The sequence below is a fragment of the Vigna unguiculata genome, chromosome 7 (genome assembly GCF_037176805.1).
Source record: "Vigna unguiculata cultivar grain cowpea cultivar isolate G323 ecotype 2 chromosome 7, ASM3717680v1, whole genome shotgun sequence".
Taxonomy (NCBI): domain Eukaryota; kingdom Viridiplantae; phylum Streptophyta; class Magnoliopsida; order Fabales; family Fabaceae; genus Vigna; species Vigna unguiculata.
Window position 1 is genome coordinate 27005899 of NC_140798.1, and position 15421 is coordinate 27021319.

Sequence of the window (15421 nt, forward strand, 5' to 3'; positions counted from 1 at the left end):
CAATTTTTAAAAATAATTTCAAAATGAAAAATATATTTAACTTAATCTTTTTTTTTTAAAATAGGTTTAAATGATTTTCTATTAATATTTAAAATTATTTTCTCATCTAACCTTCGTTTTCTTTCTGTGGATCCCTCTTCTTCATTTACTCTTGAGTTGCCTTTACTCATTTTCCCACTCCTCACCAAAGTTGCAACTGGAAGTTCGTTGTAGGCAAATAACGGTGACTTTAGAAAACAATAATAAAACATTGGATTCAATTTAACATCTGTAACAAAATGAAAAATTTATACCAATCCATGAATCCCAAATATTATCTCAGCTTAATTAATAATCCTTTGATAAACAATTGATTCAATATCTTATATAAATTAAAATTTCATTTTCAAAATCATTTAACTAAATGATTTCAACGACTCTAATAAATTGAAATACATAATATTTGAATTATTTATAATTGAATTTTCTTTATTTCTTAAATAATTAGTTTGGATGAATTAATTAAAATATCTTGAATTTCAATTTTTTTATTCAGATAAAGCAATTTAATTTATATTTTAAAACAAACTCAACTTTACCTTTGAATTCAAGTTGACTTAACACAACTTTCAATTTGGGACGACTCTGTTGGTATCGTACAGCGAAATGTTTAAGCGTTTGGACAAAAATCAAGAGGGGGGTGAATTGATTTTAAGTAATAAAATTAATACTTTAAAATATTTCCAAAATTTATCGATTAAATCAAATATTAATTTCTTTAAACACAATAATAGATGAAATAAAGAGATAGAGAAGAAGATTGAACACAAGTATTTATACTGGTTCGGATCAAAAGACCCTACGTCCAGTTGTTAATCTCTCAAAAACGAGATTAACTAAATCACTAACAAATAACATATTACAATCAGATAGTAAAAGAGTAAGGAAAGAAAACACCTCTCTTGAACACAAAAGAGATTAACACCTTTCTCTGAATCACATAGAGAACCTTGACCTTAGCTTTCCTAGCAACAGCAGCAACACTCAATCTCCTAGAAAACCTCTCAGGAAAAGTTATCGCTCTACCCACATTAGGTTTTTCAAAGCTTCTTTTGAGAACACTCAGAGAACACTCTTTGCAGTCACAACACTAGCACTCTAGCTTCTCAAAAAGGTTGGTGAGAAGTAACTCTGATGTTCCTTAAATAGGGGTTCCAAAAATTAGGTCAAAAACTGAATAGTCGCGCCCAACTGACCAGGATAATCGATTATATTGATTATCACTAGTGATAATCGATTATTCCAGTGTGTTTTATGGAAAACAAATTTTTGAACAGATAATCGATTATCAGAGGTGATAATCGATTATTCCAGTGCCTTCTTGAAAAATTGATTCAGCTCGGGATAATCGATTATCCTAAGTGATAATCGATTATCACTTTGATTTTTCGAGAAATACCAGATTTTGCTTTTTGCATATTGATTCTAACTATTCTAATTACACTTTACAAGATAGCTTTAAACATAACAACACATGTTCTTCATATTGACTTCTAGATGGCTTTCAAGCTTCTTTTATCATCATCAAAATCTTCAGCATTTAGACTTGTATTTGCTTTTGCCAACAATCTCCCCCTTTTTGATGATGATCAAAACAATATGTTTAAAGTATCTGCAATCAAAATATCTTACAAGTAGATTTGTTAGTAGCACTGTTTGGTTTAAACTTTTAAACTTTTTCTCACTTTGTTTTGATCATTTGAAAAAGGTTTTAATAGAAAAGCTCCCCCTCAATTAGACAATTGTAAATAATAACAATAAAACTGGAAAACACTTTACAATAGCAATAAAAGTAATAACAATGATGTAGACATTTAAAATGCTTGACTCATGTCATCATCCTCATCATATTTGTCAAACTTATGTTCTAGATTAGAAATCCTAGAATCTAATCCTCTAATTAGGCCAGTGACTTCTTCATGTCGATGAGTGGAGAGGAGAAAGAATTCTTCAAGTCTCTAGTTTAAGTTTAAAATGTGATCCTCTAAAGAAGAGGATGAGCCACCAACACCACTGGATGATCCAATATTTGTGTCAACAGGAGGAATAGGAGCAGTGGGAGGATTCTCTTCTTCTTCATGGTCTGAGGGAGGCATATCATCCTTGTGAATGTAAGTATTCCCAAAAGGAATAAATTTCATCTGCTTCAAGGAGTTTTCCGCAATTTTGTTTGCCTCAGTGGTGCTATGAGATTGTTCATCAGAGACATTTACACCTTTGTACTCACAAATACGAGATATTAGCAAGGAATACGAGAGTGGATATTGAGGCAATCTCTTGGCTTTGAGCATTGTGTCAAGAATGATGTTTGGCCAATGGATAGGAATGTGATTGAGCATAGCATAGATGATCATGAGATTTGCTTCACTGCACTATGCGTGATTTGTACCACGTGGACATAAAATCCAGACAATAAGATAGTGAAGTAAACGCTCATCAACTTTGAGAGGTCATGCTAGCAATTAGTGGCCTATTTCTTGATCCAGTCGTCGCATAAAGGATTTATAGGCGAATATTCTGTTGAACCCTTCAATGCCAGCAGTGAGGATTGGAGATGTGCCATCATGAATGGGAAATTGAGCAACATTTTCCCAAATATCATCATCCAGAATAATGTCAACACCTTTCACCTTTGTAAAACCCACTCCATATCTGAATTTGTAGTTGAAGTAGAAGGCTCGTACCAGATCGGGGTAGTAGGTGCCTTGCATCTCTGTGAAGAATTTGACCCCTTATTCAGCAAGAAAAGCAGGGATTGTAAAACGAAGATTGACAAACAATTGAGATTTGATGAATTTCGGAGTGATAAAGGGCTTGTCTTTCCACAATGTGATGAATTCAGATCTTCTATCTTCATTTGAAATCCAGCCTTCAATGGAGGCAGTCCTAGGTGTAGTTGAGGGTTGAGGTGCACGAGATGCAGTTCTTCTGCGGGTAGGAATCTTCCTACGAGAAAGTTCAGCCATTGTTAAAGTGAAGGAGAAGGAAGCTTTGAGAGTTTTTGAGAAAATGAGAGGTTCTTGAGTGTTGAAGGTGAGAAAAGAGTGTACCAGTGACCAAAATGGCTGATATTTATATAGAAGTGTCTCCAACGGCCATATACACGCATTTTAATGCAAATCTAGCCGTTACAACGACTAGTTTTTGAAATTATTTGGTCCAACGACGTGTAATAATCGATTATCAGAAGGTGATAATCGATTATTGTTTCAAAAACTAGGTAAAATATGAATCCTGACGAGCTGATAATCAATTATCCTAAGTGATAATCGATTATTCCAGAGAGTTTTTGATATTTGGCTCGGAATTGAGGATAATCGATTATTGCCCCAAATAATCGATTATTCCAGAATGGTTTGAGATTTTTAAGGGTGGTTGATAATCGATTATTGACAAGCATAATCGATTATTGGCGCTATTTTTCGAATTTTTGAAGGAAATTGAGTTTTTGGCAATTTAAGAGATCTCTAATATGCCTAAGTCTCTTCTTAGTTCATAAAATCTATCTTTAGCTAAAGGTTTGGTAAAGATATAAGCTAATTGATGCTTTGTATCTACGTATTCTATCTCACAGTTCCCTTTATTTATGTGATATCTTAGGAAATGGTGTCTTATTTCAATGTGCTTTGTCCTATAGTGCATTATGGGATTTTTGGTTAAGTTAATAGCACTGGTATTATCACATTTCAGAGGTATATGATTTAGAAAGATATTATAGTCTTATAATTGTTGTTTCATCCAAAGAATTTGAGCACAACAGTTTTCAGTTGCTATGTATTCAGCCTCTATAGTTGACAAAGCCACACAAGCTTGTTTCTTAGAGTGCCAAGAGACTAATGAACTTCCTAAGAGGTGACAAGTATCACTGGTACTTTTTCTATCTATTTTACAACCACCATAATCAGCATCTAAATAGCCTATCAAACTAGGAGATGCTCCTGAAGGATACCAAAGTCCAAGACATGTAGTTCCTTTTAAATATTTTGAGATTCTTTTCACAGCAGTAAGATGTGATTCTTTTGGATTGGCTTGAAAACGAGCACACACACATACAGATTGCATAATGTCAGGCCTACTTGCAGTAAGATATAGCAAAGAACTTATCATGCCCCTAAACATAGTCTGATTTACTTCTATTCTTGATTCATCTTTATCTAAATAGCAGGAGGTTCCCATAGGAGTACTTGCTTCCTTAGCAGTATCCATTCCAAATTTCTTAAGTACTTCTTTACAGTACTTAGATTGAGAAATGAAAGTTCCATTTTCCATTTGCTTAATTTGTAGACCCAAAAAGAATGTCAATTCTCCCATCATTGACATTCCAAATTCTCCCTGCATTATGCTTGCAAAGCCCTTACATAGTAAACTATCAGTAGACCCAAAGATTATGTCATCTACATAAATCTGAACTAGCAAAATATGCTCATCTACTCTTTTAATAAATAGGGTTAAATCAATTTTACCTCTTTCAAAATCATTTTCTAACAAAAATGTACTTAATCGTTCATACCAAGATCTAGGTGCTTGTTTTAATCCATACAATGCTTTCTTTAATTTGTAAATGTGATTAGGAAACTTATAGTCCTCAAAGCCAGGTGGTTGTTCAACATACACATTTTCTTTGATAAATCCATTTAAGAAAGCACTTTTGACATCCATCTGATATAGTTTAAATTTCATGAGAGAAGCATAGGCAAGAAGTAAACGTATAGCTTCTAACCTGGCAACTGGAGCATATGTCTCATCATAGTCTATACCTTCTTCTTGTCTGTATCCCTTTGCTACAAGTCTGGCTTTGTTTTTAGTGATGTTTCCATCTTCATCCAGCTTGTTTCTGAACACCCACTTTGTTCCTATGACTTGGTGTGAATCATCCCTAGGAATAAGTTCCTAAACTCCATTCCTTTCAAATTGATTCAGCTTTTCTTGCATTGTTATACACTATTGATCATCTTGAAGAGCTTCTTCTACACTTTTGGGTTCTATTTGTGAAACAAAAGCAACAGTCATACAGAAATTTGACATATTTCTAGTAACTACTCCCTTTGATATATCTCCAATGACATTTTCTAGAGACAATCTTCTAGGTGATTTCCAGCTTTTGGCAAGATCTTCAGGTTCAGTCAATGGGTTCTCATTTAGGTACGTCTCATCAAGAGCTTCTTTAAAATATTCTTCATCACCTGCATTTGTTTTATTTGACTCAAGAGGATTCTCCTCAAGGTCCACAATTTCATAAAAAACATGCACAGATTCTTCCACATTCAAGGTTCTTCTATTGAAAATTCTATAGGCTTTACTAGTAAATGAATATCCTAAGAAAATAGCTTCATCTGCTTTAGAGTCAAATTTACCCAAATTTTCTTTTCCGTAGTTTAGAACAAAGCATTTGCATCCAAATATTTTTAAATGTGCTACATTAGGCTTTCTTCCTTTAAACAATTCATAGGGGGTAATTTTAAAAATTGGTCTAATGAGAATTCTACTTAATACATAACAAGCCGTGCTCACAGCATCAGCCCAAAAATATTTAGGCGCATCATAGTCGTTCAACATTGTGCGGGCTAATTCTTCTAAAGATCTATTTTTCCTTTCTACAACTCCATTTTGTTGAGGAGTTCTAGGTGCCGAAAAATTATGCATAATTCCATTTTCTTCACAAAAGTTTTCAAACAATTCATTTTGAAATTCTCCACCATGATCACTTCTCAAAACTTTAATTTTCAAATCTTTTTCATTTTGAATCACTTTTGCAAATTTCTTAAAAGCTTTGAAGGCCTCACTTTTTAGTGTGAGAAAGAAAGTCCATGTATATCTTGAGTAGTCATCAACAATAACAAGAGCATAGTAATTTCCTCCAAAACTTTTTGTCCTTGAAGGACCAAACAAATCCATATGCAAAAGTTCTAAAGGCTTTGATGTACAAATCACATTTTTTGAATGAAATGAAGATTTTACTTGTTTTCCTTTTTGACATGCATCACATAGTTTATCTTTTTCAAACTTTATTTTTGGCAATCCAATTACTAATTCTTTAGAAATTAGTTTGTTTAATTGTTGCATGTGAATATGAGCAGCTCGTTTATGCCACAACCAAGGATTTTCTTCTTTAACAACTAAACAAGTTATATCACTAGATGATGCATTTTCAAGATCAATGAAGTAAATGTTATTGTGTCTCATACCTTTTAAGGTTACTTCTTTGGAGTCCTTTTGATGAATACTGCAGTAGTCACTCTCAAATATTACTTTGAGTCCTTTATCACATAATTGGCTTATACTGAGGAGATTGTGCTTCAGTCCTTCCACATACAGTACATCCTTGATCTCCAAAGTATTTCCTCCACCTACATCACCGATTCCAAGTATTTTTCCTTTGTTGTTATCCCCATAAGTGACAAATCCTTGTTCCTTTCTTTTAAAGTTCTTAAACTTTTTTTTTTGTCTCCAGTCATGTGTCTTGAACAACCATTGTCAAGATACCACATTGATCTTATGGATTTAGAAGTCATCTGCAAAATAAGGAAACAATTTATTTAGGTTCCCAACAACTTGTTTGGGTCTTTGGGCTTCGAATAAAAATATCTACTTATGAACAGGTACCCAATGATACTTCCCATTTGGAACACCAAAATGTTTAATATTGCATTTGTTTGAAGTATGACCCTTTTTCATGCAATAAAAACATGTAGCAGTACATGCATATGTATTCATAGAATGAGATGTTCCTTTTTCTACCCAAACTCTACGAGTTCTCTTAGTTTTATTTTTAACATTTTGATTATGAGCATGCTTGGTCTTATTTGGGTTTTTCTTGAGATTAAACTTTTCACAATTTTTATTTTCTAAGGCATCTTCAAGATGTTTCTCCAAAATACATATATCAAACATGTAAGTTTTACATGAAGCACATTCAACAATTTCTTTTTCTTTATTTTCTAATATTGAAATTTTATTTTTTAAAAATTCTTCTTCAAGAGAGATTTTTCGAATTTACTTTGTAAATCTTTAAAATCATATTTTAACTTTTTATGAGCAGTATCCAATTTACTAGATTTAACAAGTAATTGTTGAAAAGCATCATACAAATCATCATAGTCATTTTCATAGCAAGTAGAATTTACCTCACTGTCAGAATCATCGTGATTAGCCATCAAACATAGATTTGCTTCTTCATTATCAGAATCGCTAGAATTTGATGAGCTTGAGGCATTGTCTTCCCATGCTATGTATGCCTTCTTTTTAAAGAATTTTTTGCCCTTCTTTTCTTCACTTTTCTTTGAATTTATGCAATCAGCCTTGACGTGTCCCGATTCTTCACATCAGTAGCATTTGAAATTTGAGAATGATCCTTGATTATCCTTCTTGTTATTCTTGAATTGATTTTTACCTTTGGTCTTCATGAATTTTGTAAACTTCTTAATCATAAGACTAAGATTTTCATCGTCATCTAAATCTTCTTCTTCCTTTTGCTTTTTGCCTTTAACCACTTCAGTTTTGAAGGCAATGTTCTTCTTTCTTCCAATATCTTCTTCATTTAGTCTACCCAGTTCAAGCTCATGCTCTCTCAGCTTTCCAAATAGGGTCGCCATCGTCATTGTCGTAAGATTTTATGACTCCGTGATGGCTGTCACCTTCGGCTGCCAAGTCCTGTTCAAGGATTTAAGAATTTTTATATTTAATTCATCAGTGTCAAAAGTTTTACCTAGACCTATTAGATGATTGACGATGTGTGTGAATCGTTTCTGCACATCGTAGACAGTTTCTCCTTGTTGCATCCGAAAAATTTCGTATTCTTGAATCAAGGAGTTCTTGCATGCCCTTTTCACATCGTTCGATCCTTCATGGGTCACACGCAATATTTCCCACATACCTTGTGCACTTGTGCAGACTGAGATCCTGTAAAACTCATCTAGGGTTAAGGCAAATGAAATTATATATCTAGCTTTTACATCATACTGGGCTTGTTTATTTTCGTCTGTTGTCCATTGCGAGAATGACTTTGATTCCTGCACATCATTTACAAATATTAACAGGAACAAATGGACCATTTAACACAGCATCCCAAATACCTCTATCAACAGATTCCAGAAAAATTTACATCCTAATTTTTCAGAAAGGATAGTTTTCACCAGTAAATAGAGGAGGTATGTTGATAGATGCACCCTCAGCAAAAGTTTGATTTTGTCCAACCATTTTCGAAAAATTTGAATAACTATCAAAGCAAGCTCTGATACCAATTGTTGGTATCGCGCAGCAGAATGTTTAAGCGTTTGGACAAAAACCAAGAGGGGGTGAATTGGTTTTAAGTAATAAAATTAATACTTTAAAATTTTTCTAAAATTTATCGATTAAATCAAATATTAATTTCTTTAAACACAATAATAGATGAAATAAAGAGATAGAGAAGAAGATTGAACACAAGTATTTATACTGGTTCGGATCAAAAGACCCTACGTCCAGTTGTTAATCTCTCAAAAACGAGATTAACTAAATCACTAACAAATAACAGATTACAATCAGATAGTAAAAGAGTAAGGAAAGAAAACACCTCTCTTGAACACACAAGAGATGAACACCTTTCTCTGAATCACACAAAGAACCTTGACCTTAGCTTTCCTAGCAATAGCAGCAGCACTCAATCTCCTAGAAAACCTCTCAGGAAAAAGTTATCGCTCTACCCACACTAGGTTTTTCAAAGCTTCTTTAGAGAACACTCAGAGAACACTCTTTACAGTCACAACACTAGCACTCTAGCTTCTCAAAAAGGTTGGTGAGAAGTAACTCTGATGTTCCTTCAATATGGGTTCCAAAAATTAGGTCAAAAATTGAACAGTCGCGCCCAACTGACCAGGATAATCGATTATCACTAGTGATAATCGATTATTCTAGTGTGTTTTATGGAAAACAAATTTTTGAACAGATAATCGATTATCAGAGGTGATAATCGATTATTCCAGTGCCTTCTTGAAAAATTGATTCAACTCGGGATAATCGATTATCCTAAGTGATAATTGATTATCACTTTGATTTTTCGAGAAATACCAGATTTTGCTTTTTGCATATTGATTCTACTATTCTAATTACACTTTACAAGATAGCTTTAAACATAACAACACATGTTCTTCATATTGACTTCTAGATGGCTTTCAAGCTTCTTTTATCATCATCAAAATCTTGCTTCAGCATTTAGACTTGTATTTGCTTTTGCCAACAGACTCATCTTGACTTTTGGTCTGGATCAACCTGGGCCGACTTAGCTTGATCTTTTGTCTGAGTTGACTCATCTCGACTTTCAACCAGTGTTGATTGGTTTAAACTTTCAATCCATACCAACTCGGCTATACCTTCGGTTAAGGCTATCTCGACTTAACTTTCGGTCCAGATTGACTTTGCTCAACCTTTAACCAGGACTGACTCTACTAGACCTTCAGCTTGGGTCGACTAAGCTTGACCTTTAGTATGAACCAACTTGTCTCGACTTTCGACCCGGGATGACTTGTTTTGACCTTCGGCATGAGCCAACTCGGCTAGACCTTCGACCTAGACTTATTCAACTCAACTGTCAGCTTAAGCAGACTCATTTCGACCTTCAGCTAGGGGCCGACTCGACATGTAATTTAGCAAGGATCGACTCAACTAGACCTTTGATTCGAACCAACTTAACTCAACCTTTAACTAGGGCCGCCTTAGTTCAACCTTTGGCCCATGCTAACTTGACTCGACCTTCCGGCCAAGCCATCTCAGCTCGACCTTCGACCTTCGACTTTGGTCGACTTAGTTCAACTTGATCTTTGACCTGAACGATTTGATTCGACCTTCAACACAGTCAACTCGACTCGACATTCGGTCCAACCAACCTGTCTTGACATTCATCTATGTCGATTTGTTTTGACCTATGACCCGAGCTGAAGGTTGATGAGTTGCCTTTTTGCACATGTGGAGTTTTTTCATTTTGACCAATGAAGAATTTCAAAGTGGAATTTCAATTTCTTTTTTTTTTTAGTAAAATTAAAATTTTATTATTTTAGTTATTGAAATATCTTTATAAAATTTTTCAATTTAATTTTTGATCCAAAAAAAATCATTTTTCTTCAAAAAAATTTAAATTCTCTAAATAAATGAATTATTTTCTAAAATTGTCTCGTACAACTACAAACACAAACAATTATGCCATTAAAATTTGTATGCATTTATAACAAATCAAATGGAAATATTGCCTGCACCTTTAAAGGAATGAATGAACAAATGGAAATGCAGAAGAGGAAGAAGTGTTGAGTAAATGGTGGACGGAGAGGAGGAAGATAAAAGATGGGATAGATGATAATTTTAAATATTAATGAAGGTAAGTTTAAGTTGAATTCTTTTGAAAGACAAGCACTAAATCTAATAAAAGGTAAAAATAGAAAATATTTCTATAAATTAGGCTATAAACAAATCCTCATATATGTGTAAGTCTCATTATTTATAAAAGAGTTGGCAAATAGGTAGGCAGATGCTCCCATTGAATTTGTTATCGCTAAATGAATGACAATTTCCTTTTATAGTAAACTGTAATGTAAAATTATAATTAAATGTTTTAATTTATTGGTAGTACATGTGGCAAATTCAATTTAAATGCTATATCTTACGGAATGAAGGAATGACATAAGTAACAAAATTTAAGTAATTATTTTGTTTTAAATTAAACTTTTCAGATATAAAATAATCAGAGCAGTCAAAGAAAGTAAACGATGAAGATAATGTTTAAAGAAAACAATGCATTAAGTCCAACACCTGGAGCATGTGTGCGAAATGAAAAACTCAAGGAAGATAGAATATAAATAACAAAATTTCGGCCACCCTAATAATGGTTAAATTAAATCCTACTTTAACTATACTTTTCATTTACAAATTCCTTTTTCATCTGGTAAAACTCATGTTCTTGACTCATGGCTCGTGACTATTAACACGACAGTGAAGTTCCAACATTTTCTGATGATTTGGATCCACAGAGAGTGCAGCACGACAATCTCTCAAAGCACTTAAGACATCTCCCTTGTGTTCATGGAAAGCTGCACGCAGATGCAGCAGATGCAAATCAGCTTTAAATGCAATTGCTCTGGAGAGTTCAGCAATGGCTTCCTCTTCCTTGTGGTTGTCCATCAAAACTGCAACCACACAACATAACAGTGTTTTAAAACTACAACCTTTAAAAAAAAAAAGTTTCTTTTTTCTGAGCTGAATAAAGGGTGAGTGAGGAAGTAAAATATGAACCTGCTGCTCGATATCTATAAGGATACACCCGAAGAGGGTCTAATCTAGTGACCATCTCCAGATCAGCCTTTGTGAGTTCACGATCACCATATTCAGACCTCTTCTCGTAAGCTGAAGCATTGTTTCTTGCCTTCTCAATAAGATTCGTCATTTCCTTCAAAGCAGCACCCTTGTCATTTCTCAGAAAATGAACACGAGCAAGACCCTGATGGGCTCGCGTGTGCTGGATTTTAAGGGCCTTCACATAGCAATCTTCTGCTGCCTCTAGTTTCCCGCAATCAACATAAACACTCCCAAGGTTGTTCAGAGCCTGGTTCATTCAAGGGAAGAAAACAATTGTATTGTTTTCTTAGTAAAATATGTATATGATGATGCAAGGTAAAGTTTTTCCAAAATGGTGGAACAGTTGAAGAACCACACCTGACCCTTGCGCAGATTATCCGAAGGACACTTCAAGGCATCTTCCAGAAGTGAAATCACAGTTGAAGAACATGATGAATCTACACTAGAGTCAGCCAATGCATAGGCTTTTAGGAAGTAGGCCTCAAAAGACCTTTTAATAGCAATAGACTCTTCAGCTTTTTGGATCCCTTCTTCGTAATGTCCTGAATCATACAAGATCCACCCCTCATACACAAGCCTTTCGTGCTCACTTGATGCATGTTCCCAAGCTAACTGTAAACTCCTCATGGCTGCCTCAGGACAGCTTAGCCTACAAATTAATATCAGATTTATAGACTCCTTAGCATACGTAAGTTCAAGTCATAAGAAACAGTTATGAAACATTTTTTCTTAATATACCTCAGGAGAAGCAACGACTGTCTGAAGTATAGAACACCTTTGGCGGCATCAGATTGAAGCATCTGGTAGATGACAGAAAGAGACTCGATATCATCAACAGCAGACCAACAGTCATATAATCGTGCCCAACAATCTGCGGTTGTCCAATGTTCAACATGCTCACGCACAAGAGTACAGAGCTGAGATGCAGCTACACGCCCTTCAAACATTTTATAAGATGGACACAGGGTAAGAATTGCTTGAACATCTCGAAGCGCTGCTTTGTAGTCCTCAAGGACCAGATAGATGAAAAACCGTAGTTCCAAGCATTCTAATGAAAGTTTGAAGCCAAGAATCCGGTTGATTTCAGACAATGCACCTTCAACATTTTCTGTCCTCATTAAAGTGGCAGACCTATACATGTAGGGATATACAAGAGTCGGGTCCAGTTCAGTTGCTTTCTCAAGGTCTTTCCACCTCACATCACCATCACAGTACAGTGATCTTTCCTGGTACATCCATCCAAGTGGAGTGCCAGAACAAATGACTGAGCTTATCTTCTGATAAGGTAAAAGCTTCTCACCCTTTATAGAGTCCACTCTAGCTAAACCTGCAACGGAATAAATATGGCCTGCATTTGCAGCCCTCTCAAAAACACCATAGGCTTCATCATATTCTTTCCTTGAAAGCCTTGCACATCCCAATTCATGAAATGCCACCATTCTCTGCATGTCATTTTCAGCAAAATCTACCAACCGTTCCAGGAAATGAGCTGTTGTGTCCGAACTAGAACTAAGGTTCATAGAAACTTCGCTTAAGAAACAAAAAAGTGCAAATATACCAGGCCCAACCATCACTTCCAACTCCTTCCTATTGGCATGAATAAATAACTCCACAACCCTATTGTCACTCAAGCAGTTGGGAATGTCGCGTAAAAGAACTTGTACACAAGAAGCCGCAAGCACGGATGAATTCTGGTCCACAGCATATTCCATGAGTTCCAATGCATCTTCTCTGGAGGAAACTAAGGATGCAAGTTTTCTATCACAAGCCAGTTTTAGTCTTTCGCAACAATACTTGTTTGCAAAAACTGATATCTCCACCAAAAGATTTTGAGGGACATCAAGCAAACTTCCAGTCAAGCTAAAATAGTTTATTGCCCTCATACCTGAAGGAGAGATGTTGTTTTCAGACAAATCGATGGTCTCAGAAAGCGATTCCCTGAAACACCCCTTCAGCATGGCATGAAATGGTGCTGAAAGTTCAGAAATCTTTTGTCTATCACAGACTATCTTCTCATCTCCGATTGTAAAGATTACATATTGTGAAGTGTGGTTCCCATTCATGGAAACTCTATCCTGGGATATTATAACTTTGTCAAAAGAATATGAGATTCTACATCTATGGGTTCAAATTCCCTTTCACATTTACCACAAGCTGTTAGCAACTGAGCAACTAATTCTTCCCCTTGCTTCTCATACTTGAGCCATGCTCCAAATATAATCTTCTCATGAACAGTGTTTGCTCTCTGCCAAGCTGACCGGAGGCTTCTTCGCATCAGTTTAACATCCCTCATGCCCCTAAAGACCTGGTACTGTAACAAAAACAGATTTGACTGCTCCTGCGGAGAGCAGAGCTCAAGTTCTTCATGAATTTGAGCCAAAAATTTCACATAATCGACAGGCTTGAAGAATGGGAGTATAGGTGGCTGTGGGACCTTGATTAGAGATTCTCTGTGGCAGTTAACAGAAACCCACTTAATTCAACGAAAATGCTAAAAAAAATGCTAAGCTTCAAACCTGACAACCTTACATTGATGAAGATGAGGACTGCGATGACAACTTGGGAAGCTTGCCTCTTTCAACTTGGAGCCAGGATTGTGGATTTAAAGCATTAGGATGTGCTTCTTTACATGATTCCGCTGTGAAGAAAGTCCTCATAGGGCATAAGAGACAAAACAAGTCCCAGATCTCCACTATAATAGTGCTTCCTCTTCCAAATCAAAACCTTTGAAAATTGGGGGCAAAGGAAAGGAGCAGACCTACCAAGAGAAAAGAGCAGCTTTTACCTGCAAGTCACATTCCACAACCCTCACTAAAAAATTCCCAAACCCAGAAAGCAAAATCACTTCTTTTCTTTTCTTTTCCCCCTTTGTGTTCCCCTTTTAGAAGCAAGAACAATCAACCTCAAAGTAACGGTCTTTCCTAAGAATAGATTAATGGGTTACCCATCAACCAAATCTCAGTCAAAAAATTTTTTCAAGAAAGAGGGGAAACCATTCCATAATTCTACTCTACCCTCTTCAGTTCAGCACTAAGCAAGGACTATCTACAAAATAAAGCCAAATGGCTAAGAAAGATCCCAACACAAAAAAAGAAAAAAAAAATACCAATTAAATTGTAGTGGTTCATTCAAATCAGCGCATAAAATGCCAGAGAGAGGGGGTAACTTCACCTGTGGCTTAAATCTGCAGAGACAAATGAATGATTTGAAACACGATGTGAAGGGTAGGATCAAATCAAAGTGAGAGGGAATCTGACTGAAAATTTTCTACTTTGTCTAACTTTTACTTTTTCCTGGTGAAAGGGAAAGTGAATTACTTTTTCCCTTCCTTCCGTTGGAGTTGTAGACCATAGAAGTTGCAGCCACTGTTGGTTGGAAGTTGAACTTACCAAAATCAATAGGAATAAAAGTTTGAACTCCGTTGCTAGAAAGTGAAGAGAAAAAACTGAACTAAAAACAAAAACAAGTGATGAAACAATTGAAATAAAAAAGGAAAATAACAGGAGTATGACAGATATTACGCAGTCCTTTTCCAATGCCAATGACAAACGCCCAAATATTCCTTGTCTGAGAATGATGTCTTGTTTGATTCATTCAACCAATCAATAATTGTCTTTGTTACTTTGAAATATTTGTATTTGTCGCAAGAAAAATCATGTCAGTACTTTACAAAATTTTGACAACGATTTATCTTATATAATTTAAATTTTCAATTTAAAGTCTATATAAGATATTTCATTGAAAAAAAAGTATTATAAAAGAAATTAATGAACATCTTGGGTGTAAAAGATCTTACACAGTTTATTAACAAGTTTTTAATAACTTTTAGGATTCTTATTACGAAAGTAAATAAATTCAGCATGTATCATAAGTGTTCATAAAACGATTGTTTAAATAAATTACACTGTCAGTACACATGTATATTTGTAGAATTAAACTTCAGCCCTATTATTTTGAAGAAAGAAATCGTTAAAAAAAATTATTCGCGTGGAGAAGGGTTTTATAGAATAATAACAAGATTTTAATCCTGCTCTTTAAAAAAAAAAAATTCTAATACTAACTC

At 34.9% G+C, this 15421-nt stretch overlaps 1 pseudogene across 1 annotated transcript; it reads right to left on the reverse strand.

Moving 5' to 3' along the window:
* Positions 1-10766: 10766 nt before the first annotated feature.
* Positions 10767-14424, reverse strand: LOC114190938 (ETO1-like protein 1; annotated as a pseudogene). The gene is made up of 5 exons (XR_014996760.1): positions 13888-14424; positions 12097-13808; positions 11716-12007; positions 11296-11605; positions 10767-11189 (listed from the first exon to the last, which is right to left on the reverse strand). The product of XR_014996760.1 is annotated as an ETO1-like protein 1 (transcript).
* Between the last annotated feature and the right edge of the window lie 997 nt (positions 14425-15421).